General features: G+C 35.5%; 1 protein-coding gene across 2 annotated transcripts in view; it reads left to right on the forward strand.

The window, feature by feature from the left end:
• The window catches only part of DACH1 (dachshund family transcription factor 1), a gene marked incomplete at its 3' end in the record, with an annotated part of 435,140 nt that overhangs the window by 107,508 nt on the left and 307,010 nt on the right, over nucleotides 1–20,622 (forward strand). The window lies entirely within an intron of this gene.

The following is a 20,622-nucleotide window of genomic DNA, read 5'->3' on the forward strand; positions in this document are numbered from 1 at the left end:
CAGCAAACAGAATGAAAAGAACTAAGAGGAGTAAATTGGCACCTGGGGCCGCCACGGTAGCCTGTGATAGGCTGTGGCATTGTGTTTGGTAGACATTCAGCCATTTTCAGATATAAAGGGAGAAATTAATGCAAATGAGTCAATGGAATGAAATGCATTTTAATGCAGATTTGAGGGACTATCCTCAACTGCTTGATAACAAGTCTCTTTAAGAAAAGGCTTACATTGTGAGGACTCATTTTTTCCCCATTTCTTCTCACTAGTGCCTCATAAGGGCCCTTTGTTCTCTAAGTAAACTCTTTCTAAACTATTGACATTGCTCATTTATGTGGATTTCAGATTTTTTCTCCCCCCTGACAAAGTAGCCTTGGGTGATCTGGGAAAACGTTAATTGCAAGAGGACAAGGAAACTGGCTGAAACAAGAAATGCAATCATTAAGTGTAATGTTGCAGTTGTCCATGCCTCATTATAACATGCATACAAGGCAATAAAATGCATGTTTCACAAACAAATCTTTTGACAACTATAGTTCAAGAGCCTCCAGCTGTCCTGCTTTCTTACATCTATTTCTCTTGGTTTAGTAATCATTATTGAAGCTTGACTTTGGATTCCCAGAACAGTCCTTCATATTGTGCAAGAACTGGGGAGATTTTAAAGAGGAAACAGTTTGTTTGCCTTAAAATTTAAAAATATTTGCTTTCCAAAGTTAACCAGAATTTTTCACTAATGTTTTGTTTTGAAAATAACACTTAATAATAGTGATGGGGCTGGGAGAAAACCAGTTCAGTCCCAACAAACAAACAAAGACGCACAAACCAATATTTAAAATATTTATCTCCCTTCGTCTCTCTTTCCACGAAGAAAAAGCACTAGTTGAAAAACAAGAGTTTCATCGTCCACATTTAAGTTCTTACTGGCTTCTCTGGACTATAAATGCCATAACATTATTTTTTTAAAGGACAAAAATAGTTAATCAGATGAAAAGGTCATCAAGTGTAAGTGCAGCTTGAAACTGGTGAACTGTCAGGCTCACAAGTAAAGCAGCCAGAAAGGAGAAAAAAAAAAAAAAAAGGTAACAGATTCAGCATTGTCCAAAAGTTCCAGACCAGTGATTAATGTGTAAGATAATGGACTTGGGAAATGAGTAAACACTCCCCATGCTCCCTGCTTTGTGCTTGAACGACTTGATGACAAGGGCAGAGCAAGGTGAGAATTTAAACAGGACCACAGGAAAAAAAGACAAAGGCCAGCAACAACATAATGTGCAGGAGGGGGAGTTTAGTGGTGTGCAGTAAGGAAGGTACATAATAACTTTTTTTCAAAGCAGGCATTAACTGTGTACTAATCTAAACTTCAATAGGGGCACAGAATTACTAGGAGAAATTCTATGCCACGCAGTCATCTTTTAAAATTGCAGATATTTATACTTACTTGTTTTCATTTATTTGTTGTTAACTTCCTCAAGCACATGAAGGATTCAGATACACATTCCTGTTCAATTGTACCATGTTCAGGAAGAGAAGATATATTTTATTTTGATTAAACATTGCATTTCAAGGTATTTCGAGCTATTATTTAAATAATTATCTGGATACAAGCGGGGGTATTTTCTATAAGATTTCAGGATCTACCTGCACTTCCATTTGTTGTACTGTGTTTCTCAGAGGTCTGATATCATTGGTACTTATATTTCTTTGCTCTCATTGAAGGCCTTTATATGTCTACTAGATGCCTGGTGCATGACATTCATGCACTGTGGGGTGGGGGTGGGGGATGGTGGTTTCACCTCAGCCCTGCCTGTGCCCTTTAGCAATCCGGGAGCCCCTGGACATCCTTAGCACTGTGGCAGAGGTGGGAGAGGCTCCCGCCACCACCACTGCACTTGCCAGCCATCAGCCCAGCTTGTGGCTGAGCGGCGCTCCCCCTGTGGGAACACACTGACCACCAGGGGGCAGCTCCTGCGTTGAGCATCTGCCCCCTGGTGGTCAGTGAGCATCATAGTGACCGGTTGTTCTGCCGTTAGGTCGATTTGCATATTACCCTTTTATTATATAAGATGACTTATTTTTTGTGTACATTGAAGAAAATGTGTTGTTTTGTTTCCCAGTTCTCCCTATGTTTCTTTAGGACCCTACAAAGATATTTTTCACTGGTCTCTTTTTATAGTAACAATAGCTTAAAATAGTGAATTTGCTAGTGATTTACATGAACATGTATTTCTGTTTGGGTGAATCTATTATAAATATGCATATCCTACCTGGCCCACAATGAGCATTTACCAGGCTATTACAGAAAAGATGGCAGTCTACCTGGACAGTTTGTGACCTGCTTCCTTAAATTGTGTTTAAGAAACTTTGAGCATCTACCAAGAAGGAACAGTGACTACCTGCAACCCTGGTTACTGTTTTACTCTCAGGTGACAATGTCTTTAGTGATCAATTTAAAAATATGTGGTATTGTCATATTGGTTCTCAATTCTGCATACAATATTGTAGCTAAATGTCCTAAATATTTATGTTTATACCTATGTTTCTATTAGATACAGAAACATAGATTAGTTTAGACTTACATTTCTATGTGTTTTTTAAATTAAATCCTTAATTTGGAATCTGAGATTGCATCTTTCTAAATCTGCATGATTCACCCTGAAAAGCATGATAAAGAAATTCTATTGTGATGACCAATAACTGACTTGCTACTCTCAAAGCACTTTTAAAAATCATTTTGGCTTCTCAACAATAGACCTGTGAGATTAGTATTACTACACCCATTTCAAGGATTAGGAAAAATGGTCCCTAGAGAGGGGACGTGATTTGCTCAGGCTAGACAGCACGGACTCTGTAGAGCCAGGACTTGCCCACTGGTCGATGATATTTTACTAAAGCCCCAAAGAAAATGGTTGTAAAAATCAAATAATTTCCTTATATTGCTCTCGCTCTAGTGCTTGTGGCATTTAAGGCATTAAAATAGTTTTTCTTAATTTTTCTTTTGATCCCGAGTCTTGAATTACTATGTATTGATTTAAGTGATATTTTAACATTTAATTGAATGCATGTTTATTATGAGTTACTGAGGCATAATATTAATTATTTAAGCTAAATAAACTATTTTTGTTTTATGTCAATAATGAGCCCTTTCAAAAATCTTCAAACGTGTGATACATGTCTACAGGAACTTTTAATACTTATTTCTCATGTTTTATGCATTGAATTTTTACTTAACAAGTAATCAGACAGTGGCAGAGTATGCATTTTTTGTTACAAATGTTATGTGAGCCAGTGTTTCTCCTGATCCTTCATTCCCACAACTGAAAACAGCTATGCAAGCATATATCCTAATTTGACATTGCTATGATAATCAGATGTTCGGTTCTTTTTAGTTTAAAGCAAACTTTCTAAATATGCTCTGAGAGTTGTGATTATTTATCTCTTTTGGAAAATCAATCATGGATTTCAGATCTTTGTATTAAACATATTGTGCTTCAAAAGTTATTTATTTGTAGTTGTACCCTAAAGCTTATTGCTTTGTATTATAATCATCTCTTTTCATATCAGTCTTTTTTTTAAATTGATTTTTAGAGAGAGAGGAAGGGAGATGGAGAGAGAGATATATCATCGATGGGCTGCCTCCTGCACACCCCCTACTGGAGATTGAGCCTGAAACCCCAGCATGTGCCCTGACCTGGAATCTAAGTCCTTTCAGTATTCTGAGAAAGCTCAAACATAAGATTAAAGTGATGGTGCAGGATAAAAGCAGACGTTCAACTCTCTGAACTCTAAAGTACTAGTATCAGGAAATAGAGATGAAATCCTAGTAAAAAGGGTCCAAGAACACTGTTAAATATCTTGTTTAATCTTTTTAGGTTTCTTTGAATTGAAATAATTTTACACTTTTTTTAGCATTTAGCATTTTTGTACTTGTTTTTTTTCCCCTCATACTTTCTCATCTAGCAAAGTAGTGATCTGTAGTGAATATCCTATTCTGTTGTTTTGCATAGAATAATAATTTAAATTGTGAGTGTCTGCATATACTTGTTTCTAATTCTATGGTTAAAATAAATGCTTTTGAAATTAATGGGAAAGGAGTAAGATAGGCAAGAAGAAACTAAGTGGAATTTCAATACTCAATATACAATTCTGTCTTTAAAAGATACATGTGTAGAAATGGATGGCTATATTATTTTTTCTTAATCTGTCTAAATGCATTCCTACCCAGGCTCTACTGTTTAGTAGCCTGGAATATCTCGGAACCAGAGGTGTGCCATTTATAAAATGGCACTAATCAGATGTAACTTAGAGACTTTCCCAAGTACCACCAACATTAGGGCCTGGGGGGAGTGATTCACACTTACTTCTGGGCTCAGTTTCCTCCACTGAAAAAAAGAGAGAGTTAAGATTAAATTGCCAGCTTTGGTCAGAGTAATAATATTATCACCCATTTGGTCTGGCCCACTGATACAGCAATTTAAACTTGAGGAATATATTTCCTGTGAAAGTAGCTATTTTAATACCTTTTTATTGGCATTGCTGTTCTTATAAGGGTCTATGTTTAAGCATCTAACCATATACTAGTAACAGCTGTAGTGTTTAAAATATCTTTCTGTTTTCTCAATTCATGTGACATGTTAATAAATGTCCATAAAGTAAACAGATCTTTCTTGTCATGCCATTCTTGATTGATGTCTGCTTTAAAGAAATAAGCTAAATGAACTGAGGAGATATTAGTGGTAGCTCTATTGAATATCCTTATTCAATATTAGCCATAGCGAGTGTTTCTAAGCAACATCTCAGTATGTGTAGTTACCTTGAAGATGACAAAACAAAATTTGCAGACAAAGTTGATCACTTTCCTTGCTAATTTTCAAAAAGGAGATTATTTTATGCTGACTATTTCCTTGTCTTTCTACTGGATAAAAATAGAACTATATTAAATATGATGTGAGCAAAGGACAAAAGGGTATTTAATGATTGATAACATGCTTGTCTTATTATTCCACCTCTGTGTTTTTAACTTTTTCATAAGACTTACCTGCAGTGCAGTGGATTGCCAGAGAGTGGAGTTTTCCATGTTTTGCCAAGTTGTGAAATACTACATTTTTGTGACATTCTTTTGGTCATGACTAAAGGATATAATTTGGCCTATATTTGTCTTTAATTGAATATTTTTTTGAGAATTTCATGAAATACTTTAGGAAATGTGAGACACCCTGGGGTATTACAGAATCTGGGCTGGAAAGCAGTGGCTCAGAGAATGGTTACTAAATTCTGACAGCTCTTAGGTCAACAGGCTTAGCCATTTAACCTCCATAAACCTCATTTTCCTCATCTGTAAAACAAAACTCTCCGTGCTGACCTACTTCACAGTTCAGGTTGGTGGCTCCAGAAAATACTGGGACTAATCATCCCTTTTGAAGCATTAACTCCTACATGTCAGAAAGATTTCATCTAGTGCAATGCAGACACATCAGTGAGTGGCAGGGAAGTGGGGGTAGGTGGAGGTACACTAAGGCTTGTAGGTTTTAGGAGCTAGGAAGCCAATCTCAGATTCTCATAGGTATTAACTAGGAGTTTCCATGATAAATCTATGGGTGCTGACTAAAGGAAGTGGCCATGTCAGAAAGGAAGCACTAATCAGGTGACCCAGCTGTGAAATCATTCTTTCGCATTAATAGAACAGTTTTGAACTTTCTTTCAGGAAGTCAATGTTTATTTTGCAGAAATAGGATATGCAAAATAGAGAGAAAATGAAGAAACAGAAAAACACTGCAATAGGTAATGACTAGAATGTGTTAAAGAAGAAGATCATGAATCAAATCAAAATTAGGTGGCTTCTGATTTAGGATGTTACATTATTCTGTCTTTTCCTTGCACTTGGGGTCTGAAAAATTAGAGCGTACTTTGAAACATTAAAGCATTTAGTTATTTATATTTTGGCTATATCATTAGAATAATTTTATTGCTTTTTTATGATTTGTGCACATAGTAACTAATATTTCTTGTGGGTAAGAGTTCTTGGCAGCTTGTTATTCTGTGCATCTTGCTAGGTATGACTAGTTGATCACAGGGACTCTGGTTTTGAAAAAGTAATATGGAATAATCAAAAAAAGAATAAGCCACTGCAGATAATTGAGAATTGATTATATTTCATACTCTCCAAATGTAGAAAGTCCTAAAACTTTCTTTCACTTGCAGAGGGACTACGGTAGCCTACCAATAAAATATTAAGTACAATGTCTTTGCATTGATGCTAGTAGAATGTCAGCAATCGACAAATATTTGTGGTTCAGATTTTGGATATACTTTGTTATTTTTATAAATCTAGATAAAATGATAAGAGGGACACTTAGACAACTTGCATACTTCTTGCTTTAAGCTATTGCATCTTCCAGCAGATGTTGAAATAAAGATTAGCCCTTTTTTTGCATGTGGTGGTGCACAAACCTTTTAAGGGACCTATGAATTATTGCTCTGGTTCAGCATGAGTGCAGTAAGAAGAAATGTACCTCATCTGTAATACACTGTGTAGACTAATATCAGCTCCTTTTTTCTTATATTGCAGCAAGATATTGATCTGGTAAAATGGTACCATATCGGAGCTGTCTGTTGTGGTATTCATCATGCTGTCACAGCCCGAGTGCCTTGAAGTTATTGGAAAGTGGAATTGAGAGAGTTCTGTCATTTGGTGTGGCAATCCATTCATAGGACAGTCACTACAGTATTTACAGTGGTCTGCTTATTTTTCTAGCTGCGATAGTTCCATCTTTAGTAACAAGAAGGCCTTTCTATTATCCCATGCATAGTGGCATTAATAGGTCAGGTTTAACTCTTTCCTAGCTTGTCTTGCTGGTATAATATGGTTCTTTTCTAGTCAGTGCTCACACCTGCTACCTGTTTCTACCCTGATGCTTTGGGCTCATTCCTATGGGACTAGTATATCTGAATGTGGCTTCAAGCCCCTCATGCTAATATCTGATGATGGTAAGGAGGTAAAAGATGAACTTTTACATGTAGAAATCTTTTTAGCTTCTTCCCACACTAAAATATCAGTTAATGTTAAAAAACCTTTCAAAACTATAAAAAGATACTGTCAATCCTCAACGACTAGATTAAGCTGTTTGAATGAATTATTTTTGTTTGGGATTTTTACTGGCAACCTGACGATTTTAACAGAATGTCATGTTTTCTAAAAAAGCAGGAATGAATGATTTTGTTTGGGAAAATAATTATTATCTACTGAGGAGTGTGAATGTAAAATGTAGCAAATGTTGATCATTTTTAGAAAGACAATGTTTCTGAAATTCCCAGTAATGAAAAGTTTAGCTGTAGTTAAGAAATGGCTAGAAAAGAAAAAGAGATATTTTCCTGGTTTGTAGGAGTTTAAATAGAATTTAAGAAGTTGAATAATGTCAAAGTAGGTGACTATTTTGATAGACACTGATGTAAAAATTAAGGCTACTGGAAACCAAGACTGTAGTACTTTAGAAAATGTATAGTTTAAAATTGTCAGTTCAATAGAACTAAATATGCAAATATATTATGTATTTAATATATGATTGTGCACTATTGTTAATACACATTCACAGCATGCACTATAATAGCTCAGAAGGAGCCTTCAGAGTCTTTATGAGATATGACATGAATTTATATTGTGTTATCCTTAAGTTTTCCATGCTATTCTTAAAAATGTCCACTTATTTGCGATTGCTTAAGGAAGATTAAAGCCTCTGAGAAGATGCCATTTTGGTGACTTACCTGTTCTTCCCCCAGACAGTATTTTTATTAATATCACATTTATTACAAAGGAAATGTTAAAGGAATCACAGAAGCAAGGTTGAGGTTTTTAAAAATCACAATAAAAGACACGGTAAATTTGATGTTGCATAATTGTAGACTTCACTTGTAAACATCTTTAAATAGACAGTAATAAAATAGTATGTTGATTATAATGACTACTTTTTTGTGTAGAAATATTGATTTTTCACCTTAGTGACATATTTGGCTTGGTTTGTCTTATTGGTTAATATGAGAAAACGTGTATAGTATTATAACAGGTGAGAAACCATACAATTTAATATTATGTGGGCCAATAATCTATTGTTATAAAATGATGTTAGTTGTTACCTTCTCACTTTCAGATTTACTGTTAGCTGCTACATATTTTTGAAGACAAATCCTTTTTAGATAATTGTACACATACTATGCCCTTACATCAGGATATGCTAGAAGTCAAGGTTTATTTATTTTAAGTGAATCAACATGTTTAGATACTTACCATGTGGACAAGACTATAAGGTACTGTCCTAAGATAATTTTTATATCCTATTGAGGATTGAGATCAACAAGCTCTTCACTTATTAGAAAGGGCAGAATAGTAATGCTTTTGGCAAAGCCATTATCGTGCTATGGTATTCACTAGAATGGACAGAAATAGGACATCACTGTCCTCTGTAAACAGTTTCAATTTGATCTGTGTACATGATAAAAATCTTGGCTTCTCAGTGAATTTAGGTGCTGTCATAGCCCTTGTTGCCAAATAAGAATGCAGTGTGATGTTATTATAGTAAACAGCACTTAAGCACAGCTGGCAGAATTGATCAGGGCCACATTAGAGTGAACTTCAACAGATGACTGACACAGCAGAAACAATAACTGAATATGCAAACAGTTCTTGCAGTGAATGCTCTGGGGACCAGGCACCATTATTTTTGACTTTGAACAGGGAAAAGGGGCAGATTTGTAACCTCCTTCCATACAGAAGGGTTCTGGGTTTTATGTAAACATCTGACTGCCATTTATAATGGTGGTTAGTTACAATGCAAAACTGTAACCTCCCCTGACTATTTACATTCCATTAATTATTAAAGAAGAAAAACATAAACATCAGATAACTTTGTTTAATGTTTCACATAGGGGTTTTCTTTGGGAAGTGTTTTTTTCTTTTAAACTAATGTTAGTCATCAAGTATTTCTGGTTTAACTTGGATATGTGTGTTTCATTATGACTCCCATCCCTTTCCCTAATCATTATAATAGGTAATTATGTAACCTACGTATTTCTGTTTTCTTATTGTAACGATTGAATTATTAACAGTAAATAGTGTGGAAATATCAAATAATATTTATTCATGACATTTCTTTCATTCTTGGTTTTAAAGCCAGCTTACATTTTTGCTAATTGTTAAAAATATAGAAAAACCATGCAAATAATGGTGAGAACAATTAATTTAAACAAAACTTTCATTTCCCACTTTAGCATTTAATTATTGAATCCTAAATAATCAATTTGTTTTTTTAAAATAAAATTAAACTATTATTTTTATGATGCAGTCCAATTAAGACACATGTTAAATAAATAATACTCTTAATTACTATTAAGTGGTCCATTTCCTTGAAATGCTAACCTTTCTTTTTTGTTAGATTATTAATTCCTCATTCATTGATTTATGCATGCATTTATTAATTAAACAAGCACAGGCGGGATATTGTAACAATGTAAGGTACAGTCTCAGCCCAAGGATTGGGAAGACAATAGAAAATAAATACTATTTCCTGGTGGAGTAAATGGTTGCTATTGGCATATGAGACAGGCAATCTCAAGATGTCTAGGTAAATCAGGGAAAATTCTCTGGAGATGATGTTTGTATATAACTAAGAATGAAGAGAGTGTGGGAAGGAGAGGAAGGAGAAAAACATTTATCAGGTCAAAAAGAGCATGAGAGAAAGCAAGGGTGAGAGGGAATATGACGGATGGCAGGCACATTGTAGGTGTTTCCATAAATAGTTGTTTAAAAGCATACACCTTTGAGCCCCGTTGGAGTGGCTCAGTTGGTTGAATAGCATCTTGTGTACTGAAAGATTGCTGATTCTATTCTGGTCAGGGCACAGACCTGGGCTGCAGGTTCAGTCCCTGTTGAAGTATGGAAGGCAATCAATTGATGTTCCTCTCTTTCTCTCTCCCTTCCTCTTTCTAAGCATGTCCCTGGGTGAGGATTTTTTTTAAAAAAAGCATACAGTTTTGAGAAAGGGAAATGTGTTTTGGTTTATTTCACCACTGGTGGTCCCCTTTCTTTCATCATTCTTCTACCTCTTGAATTCAGTGATGGGAATTTCTTCCCTCATCTCAGGAAAAGGTCTGATGAATTCAGATTGAGGAAAATAACCTGGTACAGTGGAAAGCCAGGACCAACTACATAATTTGCAAGGTTCAGTACAAAATGAAAATATGGGGCCCCTTGTTCAAAGATTATTAAGAATTTCAAGATGGCAGCAGGAGAGTATTAAGCCAAATGCAGAGCCCTTCTGAGCGTGGGTCCCTGTGGAAAGAATGTGGCTTAGAAAGCCTTACAGGCTCCAGATCCTTAGCTCTCTACTTATTTAGCTCCTACCTGTTACCCTCATGGTGTTGATTTTTAAAGGAGGGCTATAATGGCTGTGGTGTTGAGTTGTTTTGATGTTTAGAGATAATATTTATGACTAACAGTTTTCCACATCTTGTTACTCTCAATAATATTTACATTTCATCTGTGCATTGTTTTATTTCATTTTATTTTATTATTATTTTTTTCATCACCATTTATCTCCTCGATTCCCTCTTCTACCTCCACTTCCCCTGCCCCAATCACCACACTGTTGCTCATGAGTTCTCTCTCTCTTTCCCCCCCATTTTTGCTCAATAAATCATCTGAGTGATTCTTACATTGTGGACTTAACAGGCAATTGTTGCAATGCTCCTATCTGAATAAATGACACATGAGGAAAATTTGTGGAGATGTTAATACTAATAATAACAGCAAATAGTTTATATTTACTGAATGCTTACTCTGTGGTACACACTGTACCAAGTACTGGCATTTGCAGGATTTCCCATTATTCATTTGGTGTAGACACACAGTTCTTATCTGATATGTTTAACTTTTTCTTAACAACTTCCCAAATAAAATCTAAATAGTGTTCTAAAATTATACATTAAACAGAAATTAGTGATTGTACATTTTAGGCAAATTAAAATATTGATATCTCACTTACTATGTAGATGTTTGAATTTTGGATTGGTGACAAAAAAAAAAAGAAAGAAAATATTTAACCTAATTTGGTATTCTGGTTTGTCTATGTGATTTTCACATCTCAGGTAAAACCGAGATAAATTAGTAAAATTGAGTAATGCTATGAAGAAATATACATTAGATAAGAAAACGTTCCTCATGTTTCTGATGTGATTGCATCATTATCACGCTAATAAAAAGGCATTGCTCTCTGAAAATATGAAAAGCATATTTCCAAGCAGTTCACACAGAGGAGACGTCATGGATCTGGGAGTGGCGGATGCTGGGGCAGTAGATGGAGAGGAACCTACTGGTGCTTATTCAGTGGAACTCCACGCAGATCCCAGTGGTACAGGATGTGCTGGGATGACAGGGGAAGCAGCACCAGGAATATCATTCTAATGGGCAAGCAGCCCCTCCTCCTGGGCTCCTCTGAATGGGTTTCCCTTTTAAAAAAGAAGGGGCTCAGCTTCTCTTTCTTCATCTGTTAAATGATCCTCAAGTCTTTTTAGCTCTAAATTTTTTTACCTGGCCCAGCCAGTGTGGCTCAGTGGATGAGCATCGACCTATGAACCAGGAGGTCATGGTTCCATTCCCAGTCAGGGCACATGCTCGGGATGCAGGCTCAATCCCCAATGGGAGGCTTGCAAGAGGCAGCCTATCAATGATTCTCTCTCATCATTGATGTTTCTCTCTCTCCCTCTCCCTTTCTCTCTGAAATCAGTAAAAAATTATTTAAAAAATATTTTACCTGCTACTCACGGTGATCTTTTGTTTGGGCTCACCATGACACTATCTTGGTCTCAAGCAATGTCTCCTACCGTTTTTTTTGCTAAGCAATGACATTGTTACTCTACTTCAGTGTGTACTTTGTTTTGTTTTTTCACTTCAACATTGTTTTATGGCTTTTTTTTTTTTTTTTTTTTTTGAGATCCCACTGACTCAAGTTCATCTGTACCAGCGCCTGTGTAAAGCTGGGCAGTCAGTAATAAACTTGAAGTTTAATATGGATGGCAAAGGTATCCTAAATTTACTTAATCTTTTTATAGTTGAAAGTGGCTAGGTTGTCCCCAAAAGATCTCACTATCACTTTTCGTTTCTCCCCAGAATAGCTGGTTTGTTTTACCTGCCAGGATCAGGCATACCTGGGCTAGCCCTCAGGAATGGGAGCTGGCCAGGGTGGTCTTGAAATTCTTACCTGGAATACTTACGGCCTTGTGGCCCTGAGAAAGCTGCTACAGTGCTCTACAAGGGCCCATTAGGCTATAATTCAATTAGAATCTCTAGGGAAATGAGGCAAAACTCAAACTTCCCTGCTTACTCCCAGGGACCTGGGAAAGACACTCTCAAGGTAAATATAGCTCCTGAAATTATGTAAACCAAGCATGTACTGAAGAAAGCCCTGGAATCCCCCAGGACATTCTGTATGCGGGCCAGCCTGGGCATAAGCACTTTTTCAGCAGGAAAGCTTGATTTTAATAATTCCTGTTTATTAATTCTACACAGTGTGCTGACTAAATTACATGGTTTAGTTGTAACCCTCATTGCTATAAGTATTTTGAACTGTAGGTGATGTTCCCCTATAAAAATTAGTTATCATCCAGCTTGTTTAAAATAGGTATATATTATGTATCACATTGCTATTTATGCATACAAATATAATGTATAAAAACAAATGCAAAATTAGTTGTTTACAGGTGCATATATAATTTACCAATGCATACGTGTTACTAGACAAATGCACAATTTATCAAGCTGAATGTTTTTTTTGGGGGGGTAAATATGTACTACACTGTATGTATGGTACATCTTAAACTTTATTTAAGTAACTAGATTGACTGTAAGTTGACATAGCTTTAGTTTGTAGTTAGTGAGACCATCAGAGAAGTCTGACTACCTCTGTGAAGGGACTTAGAAACTTCTATAAACTTGTATGTGCAACTAATCAAGGTTGGCACCAGCTTGATCAAATAAGGGAGCTAACAGGCAGGTGCTATAGGGTTTGTTTTTATGGTTTCTTTCACCTGACGTGCTAAAGATGGGCACAGGGGAGAATGGGTTGCTGGTGCAATCTCTGATTGCAAGTCTAGTATATATTTTAACCTACTTTTGGCTGCTACATAAGTCATAGTTGACTGTAAAACAAAACTGATGGAACAACAGAGAAAAATTCAGGAATTTGCTTCATTTTACATACACTTTTAATGTATGTTGCTTAATGCATTTAAAAGCATCATAGAAGGCTCTTTCTTTTTTTGTGTGGGTTCTCATAAGTCACATGAAATTTGAATTATAGCATAGATGCATGAAACAGACTGACGGGCTGACAAATCTCAGAGGGAAGGCGGGGCGGGGGGAGGTGTTGGGGAGGTGGGAAGAGATTAACCAAAGAATTTATATGCATATGTGCATAACCCATGGACACAGACAAGAGTGTGCTGAAGGCCTGGGGGAGGGGCAGGTGTCGGGTAGAGGGGGTCAATGAAGAAAAAACGAGACATCTGCAATATTTTCAACAATAAAGACAAAACAAAATTTTGAATTGTAGTTGTCATAATGCTTATTTAATCTCAACCCTAGTGGGCACCAATGTACAGTATTCTTCAAAGACAGTTGTTAAATCTGTGATTGACTACTATTAGCATATTTTTTTCCACATTACTTGTAAGAGTCCTTGCTTTTGGGTAAATAAGAAGGGTCTATTTGTTCCTTGTTCCTGGAAGGTCTACTCTAACCCCTCATCAGCATCCTGATTGTCTAGATATTTGAAGATAGACAAGCTGTTTCTTCTGGCTCTTCTGTCCTCCAGGCGAGATATCCTCCATTCCTTCAGTGTTTCCTCAATAGAGCTTTCTGATTTTACCTCACTGGATATTTCCTAGTTTGTATCCTTCTTAAAACATGTCAAGTCTGAGCTAGCCGATGCAGAAGATGGTGAGAGTTTTAGGGACACCATCCTTCCTTCTCTTGCAAGTTTGTAGACTTCATTGCTAAATAAAATATATAATGTGGTGGTCAATTTTTCCAAAGATTGTCATTTTCAAGTAAGTTATCAAATGATTCAACCTTTCACTGTTGCTTTCTCCGCCATTTAGGAGGGACACTGTCATCACAACAAATATTTTTATTAAGTGCAACGCTTTTCATAAAGTGAGATTTCCACCAGATGTCAGGATTATAAAATTTCCCATTCACACTTTATCTGTCCTCTGTGCTGTTGAGCTTTGGGAATGAGAAGTAGAGAAATGGGGCATGCAGTTACTTTGTTTATATTTTCTCTTTTACTTTCCTATGTTTGGGGCTTCTCTCAGCCTGGCAAAATCTTTCTGTAAACCAGGTGACTCCTGACATAATTAGGAGAAACTGAGATCACATAGAAACAAAACTATTGCACAAGGATTGAATAATTTTATGTGAAAGGGACTCAAAAAGTTTCTTTAAAATGTAATTTTCTCTTTTGCTAACATCAAGTATTAGAAAACTTTCTAAAAATTTTTTCAAACACCCATATAAGTCTTCCCAAAATATTGATTTTATAAAGTCATAAAAACTGTTTAAAGGTATTTAGCAAATGCGAATTGTCTAAGGAATTAAGCCCACGTCTCTCACCTGGCATAGAATATCTTCCTAATCAGGTTCATTCCTGGGCTTTGCCATTTACCAGCTCAGGAAACTTGGGCAAGATACTTAAATTCTCTTCATAGTCTTATCGGCAAGAAAGGACAAGCCTATCTCATAGCATTCTTAGGGGAATTGTACAAAAAGTAAAGCCCTAAGCAAAGTATCTGGCTCCTTGCTTTTATCAATCCTAAAAACAGGCCTTAACTCAGGGCAGCCAGGCAGTCTTGTCCATCTCCAGCTCTTTACTCTGTTGGTCTGCCGTGGCTTTTCTCTCCAGCCCATCCCATAAATGTGAGTCTGTTCTGTTTTGCAGTATGTAAAGGCATTCCCTTTTAGTAATCTGTCCTTTAATGATGTTCACATGACACTAAGTTTGTCAATAATTTCAGCAGTGAGTTAATTATACTGTGCATTCTTGTTTAACTTCTTTTTTATCTTATGAAACTCATTCTTCTAATTTACCAAGCACACCAGTGTGCACATACAGGGATCTCAGTGATGTTTATTTGATTTAACAAGTTTTCCAATCAAGAAGCCAGTGTTTTGGCCCTTATATCTATTATGTGATTTGTGAGGAAGAACTTGCTCCATAAATATCTTTGGAGAAATCGCACCTGGAATAAAGAGTTTCAGAATGTCTTTAGAAGAGAGATGCTAAGTAACAACAAGAGAAAAAAAGAAGGCAAATTTTGCTTATTTGAGAGTTATATGCTGACCCCTCTGCATACTAATCTTTGGAAAATCCTCTGAGGTTAAAAAAAGAAGATTGAAATACTTCCAACTTGTTAGAAAAAGGTACAAAATGAAGAAGGTAACTATATAGAGATATTCAAAACGAGGTGATATTTAGAAAAGTCTGATATTCTGGAAAGAGTAGAAACAAACACCTTTCTTTACTCAGAGTAAAACTGTTTATTTTTGATTTGCATTATCAGCTCTATTTAGCTGATAAAACTACAATGTTTGTTTGCATTTTTCTTCTTTTTATTTTTTTCCGAAATGAGTAAATACTTTAAGTATAGATTTTCAGTTTTAAAATGATGAATAAAATTTAGGACTATAGATTGTCAAATAAACTAATCAAGTTTCTGCTTGCTAGTGATTAGAACACTTTGCATGTTATAGTTTCAATGTTACTATGCTATTCGGAGGAATAAAAGGGAAGAATAAAAGGCTAGTAATGACCATTGATATTTGGATACTTAACTGAGAAAAATATTAAATATTTGTAATTGAAATCCAATAGATTATTGTAAAAACTTCGTTTCCAATGGATCCATTGTCCTATATTATAATTTTATTTTTTCTGTTTTAAGTGAGTATGTATAGATATTGCTTTTCTATGAGATGAAATAATTTTTTATTTCATTCTTTGGCTAAATGACTTATTTTTTACATATGTGCCAGAATAGCCTAGAAACTATTAATTTACCAAATTAATTTACCAACATTAATTTACCAAAGGGCTTGGAACAGATAATTATTTGTTTTATATCTTTATCCCTTATATTGGTTTGATAATTTAATTTTTGTAGATTTAAATATGTAAATAGAATAAACTATCATTTCAAATTTAGCAAACAAAATAATCTCCCATATGTTTTCAGATACCTCATTAATTTCATCAATAATTTTGAGAGCATGTTTTATTATATATTTTATTCTCTTCAACAGAAAAATGGAAGTACAATGTTAAAGAAAATCAGTAAATTGTGGGATTTTCCAATAAGGTGTCCCACTTTCTTTTTCACTTTAAAAGTTTCCCCTAATGATAGATATAATTAGAATTGAAGTCCATTCTTAGAAAAACAATGAGATGAACAAAGTTCTTGTTTGAGCAAAGCTTTTGATGCCAGTCTGTCCTTACTTAGCATCACCTGATAAAGCGCTTCCTTGTGGGCATTTTGCTTTTCTTTTCACCTACATATCAAAAGAAAAATCAATTATTGAATGCCTTGCATGTACCTGGTACTCTGTACAGAGGGAGGGTGTGTCAAATATGTCATAGGCATTGCTTCAAGGACACTATTTGAACTTAGTTTGAAAGATAATACATACATAGTGAGTCAACTATATGAAAATGGAATAATAAAAAAAACCGCATTCATATTTAGAAGAGAATGATATATTCTATTTCTTCTCTGAGTTACAATGATTAGTATCAACTGTTCGAGAGGAAATTAATCCCCACTAAAGTTTTATCTTGAGAACATTGTTCTAAGGTGGGCCACTTCTTGGCATCTTTAGTTATATGACATAAGAAGTAATATACTTCCTTTAAGTATAAAAGACAAATGGCAGGTAAGTTAGTGGATTTTACTTTTAAATAAATTTAAAAAAATATTGAATAGAATATTCAAATAATGTTTTAATTTATATTTTTCAGTGTGAAAAATGATCACACATTATAAATAATATTGTCATGTGACAATATGATCAATATAAGGAGATTCCAGTAATTTTTCACTTTGAAATTGTGTACTAAGAAGTTACTTCTGGGAGATATTATATATATGTATATATATATATACATATATGTTTGGCAATAGCACATACAATTATATCTTATACAACTTTACTGTTGATGCTATCTCATATCTGTGCCATCTAATTCTGAGATTAGACCAATTTTAAGTGTCTTAGCATAAACACAGCTTTTCTTTCAAGCACACTTATATGAATAAAAACAAATCAGAATTTTACTGAGGGGGTTTTAAAAAGCAGGCTGAAGTTTGCTTTCTATGCTATTTTAAAATTTAAAACAATATCTACATTCTAAGATGTCTAGTGATTAATTCAATATGCTATATTATTGATTTGTTTTAAATGTCAATAAAATGGGGGAATCTATATATATAAAAGCCTAAGCGACCGTTATAACCAGTCGCTATGATGCACACTGACCACCAGGGGACAGAAACTCAATGCTGGAGCTGCCCCCTGGTGGTCAGTGCGCTCCCACAGCCAACCTCCCATGGTCCCTCCCCCCAGACTGGGCGAGACGGCCCCGATCAGCCCAATTGCTGGCCAGGACAAGGGACCCCACCTGTGCACTGGGCTTCTATTTCCTTTAACAAATACTTGTTAAAGGAAAACATTTTTAAAATAATGTAGTTGTATTTTGTTTGACAGTTAAATTTTTTATTGGTAAAATAGTGTGTAGTATTTGAAATTCATCTTATTTTAACTACTGTTAAAAATGGCTTGAAGAAGCTATGCCAGATGTGTGATTTGGCATCTTCATTAGTTCTGAGAAAACAGAGTCACAAAGGATAAATCCAATAGATGGTGCATTACTTTTGCATGTGGGATTCTAGTTAATGAGACAATGTGTGGATGCAATTATTGGGAAAGTTCTTGACCTTTTATTTGTACAAGCTGATATAATTATGATTTCATGAGGAATGGTTTAGAAATTCTCAAACCAATTTTAGTGTTCTGTTTATAATGTGCCTTTTACTTCAGGAATCCTAGAAGTGATTCTTACTTTTAGCTTTTACACTGTATATTTCAAAGCTCAGGTGATTAGCTTAAAAATGTCTTAGTTCAAGACCCCATCCCAAATAATTGTCCTACCTTAGTTATAAAGAGAAGTTTGAACAGTATTTTGGGATCCCCAATTCAAACAACCTCTTATTGTTTCTTTTTGTATTTAATGACAAAAATAAAAGAGAGAAATGTGTATGTGAATAATAGTCTTACTAGCCTTCTAACCAAGCATAGCGATCAAGTGACAATTTCTAAAGATATTCCTGGGTTATAGCTTTCTACTTCTAGAGCTGTCCTGAGCAGGACAGTGGCACTCTCTCATGCCACCCTTGAGCACTTCAGATGTCGATAGTTCAAGTTGAGGTGCTTTTTAAGAAGAGAGCACAAACAAGATTTTTAAAAGATAATTGGAACAAAATATAATATATCTCAATAGTTTTTATATTACCTACATGTTGAAAGATAATATTTTTGATTTAATGAATTAAGTAAAATGTTATTAATTAAATATCAAAATTTTAATATGCTAAAAATACACAATGTCGTTTGGGATTTGCATTATGTTTCTATTGAACACTGCTGTTCTAGACACATGTACTCCCTTAAACATTGCTAATGCTCAAACCATGATCTTTCCTTTTCATTGACTAGTTATTTTAATAGTTGTTGATTCACACTTCTCTTCTATCTCTAACATGTTCTACCACTTCTTGTATGTTGGCTTCCACAAATATATTCTTGAAATGTATCAACGTCTCTTGAAATAAACCAGCAATCTTCTAGTTGCCACATTTTTTTTCCTTATTCTTTTGCCCTTTCTGTTTGTTTGTTTGTTGTTTTTTTTTAGCATTAAACCATTTTCTTTTAAAATGTTCATTATACTGTTTTTTTAAATCCTATCATTCTAATCTCCTTTTCCCTGAATTTTATCTCTCAACTAATATTGTAAATGCACTCTTTTCTACTAAGGAATTGTATATATTCCTTTTACCAGACTGTTAAATTCTATCTACAGTTCTTTTTTTTATGTTAATCCTCACCAGAGAATATTTTTAGAGAAAGTGGAAGGGGTGGTGGGGCAGAGAGAGAGAAACCTTGATGTGGGAGAGATACACCAATTGGTTGCTGCCCCCATGCACCTACAGGGATCAAAACTCTGGTATGTGCTCTTGACCAGGAAATGAACTCCCAACCCTTCTGTGCAAGGACCAACATTCCACCACTGAGCTACACCTGTATTTCTTTATCTTGAGACTCATATTTCTCTGTTGGTGGAGGGGTACTCCTCATTGAAGAATCACTTCCATGGTGCACTACTCTTACTGATAAAAATATATCAAATCCTGCAAGTAAATTGGAGTATTCAACAGCATTCTTTCTTATATAAAAAACTTCATTATATATGTCCCTTTTCCCCTGAGCACTAGTAGTACATGTCCCATTACTTGATGACTATCACAAATAAATTCCACCACTACCAAAATATATTGAATACTTATCTTAAACTAGAGGCCCAGTGCATGATTGAATCATGCACATGTAGGGTCCCCTACATGCTTTCGCTTTCGATCGCGGGGGAGCTGGGTGCCTGTCCGCTGGTGTACCAGGCCTTTCAGAAACCTCCGGCTCAGCGGAGGCTTCTGAAAGGCCTGGTGCTGGAGCAGACAGGCACCCAGCTCCCCCGCTTTTGATGGTCCGCGGCGGGACGTGAGCTCGCTGCCCCAGAGGCCCCTTCTGTTCTGCAGCACAGCCATGGTGCAGACGCTGAGCTCAGCGTCCTGCCGGACCAATCGGCTACCCTGGCCACCCCGCGTTCCGCCCCCTGCGCCTCCCTCTGGCCCAATCGTGGGTGTAGTGGAATGATGGTAATTTACATATTACCATTTTATTAGGTAGGATTCCATCGTTCATTCTTCTGTTTCCAAGGGGATTATTTTTATTTTAGGCAACCAGGCTCTTATAAGCTCAGTTATTATTAATAAAGTACCTTCTATCACTTGACCTCTAGGTTTCATAATCTATTAAGCATTGTTGATTATAACCTCACTACATCTATACCTCATATTCTCCCAACTTCACTAGCTTATAATATTATCAATATAGCTTGGGACTTGAGACATTTCAAGGCAAATTAATCTTCTACATAGTGTCCTTGGTGACAGTTGTTGCATTTACATTTAAAAACAAATTAACAATGGTAAAATAATGAACCAAAAGTATTTTAATCATTACTGATTGGTTATAAAAATAAATATTTTTGTCTTTTTAAAATTTAAGTATATTTATTAATTGTTTTCAAACTACTAGATTTATCTCTTACTATTCCAGGCTAACTGATGTCTTCATTAACCTGAGCTATTTGTTGTTCATAAATATTCTACATTCTGTCGCTTTTATGCTTTTGCTGTTGTTCATGCCAGAGATGCACCTCCCCTGCCCAACCTCTCCCTGCCATGGTCTCCAATTTCAAG

The sequence above is a fragment of the Cnephaeus nilssonii genome, assembly GCF_951640355.1.
Source record: "Cnephaeus nilssonii genome assembly, chromosome: 8".
NCBI lineage: Eukaryota > Metazoa > Chordata > Mammalia > Chiroptera > Vespertilionidae > Cnephaeus > Cnephaeus nilssonii.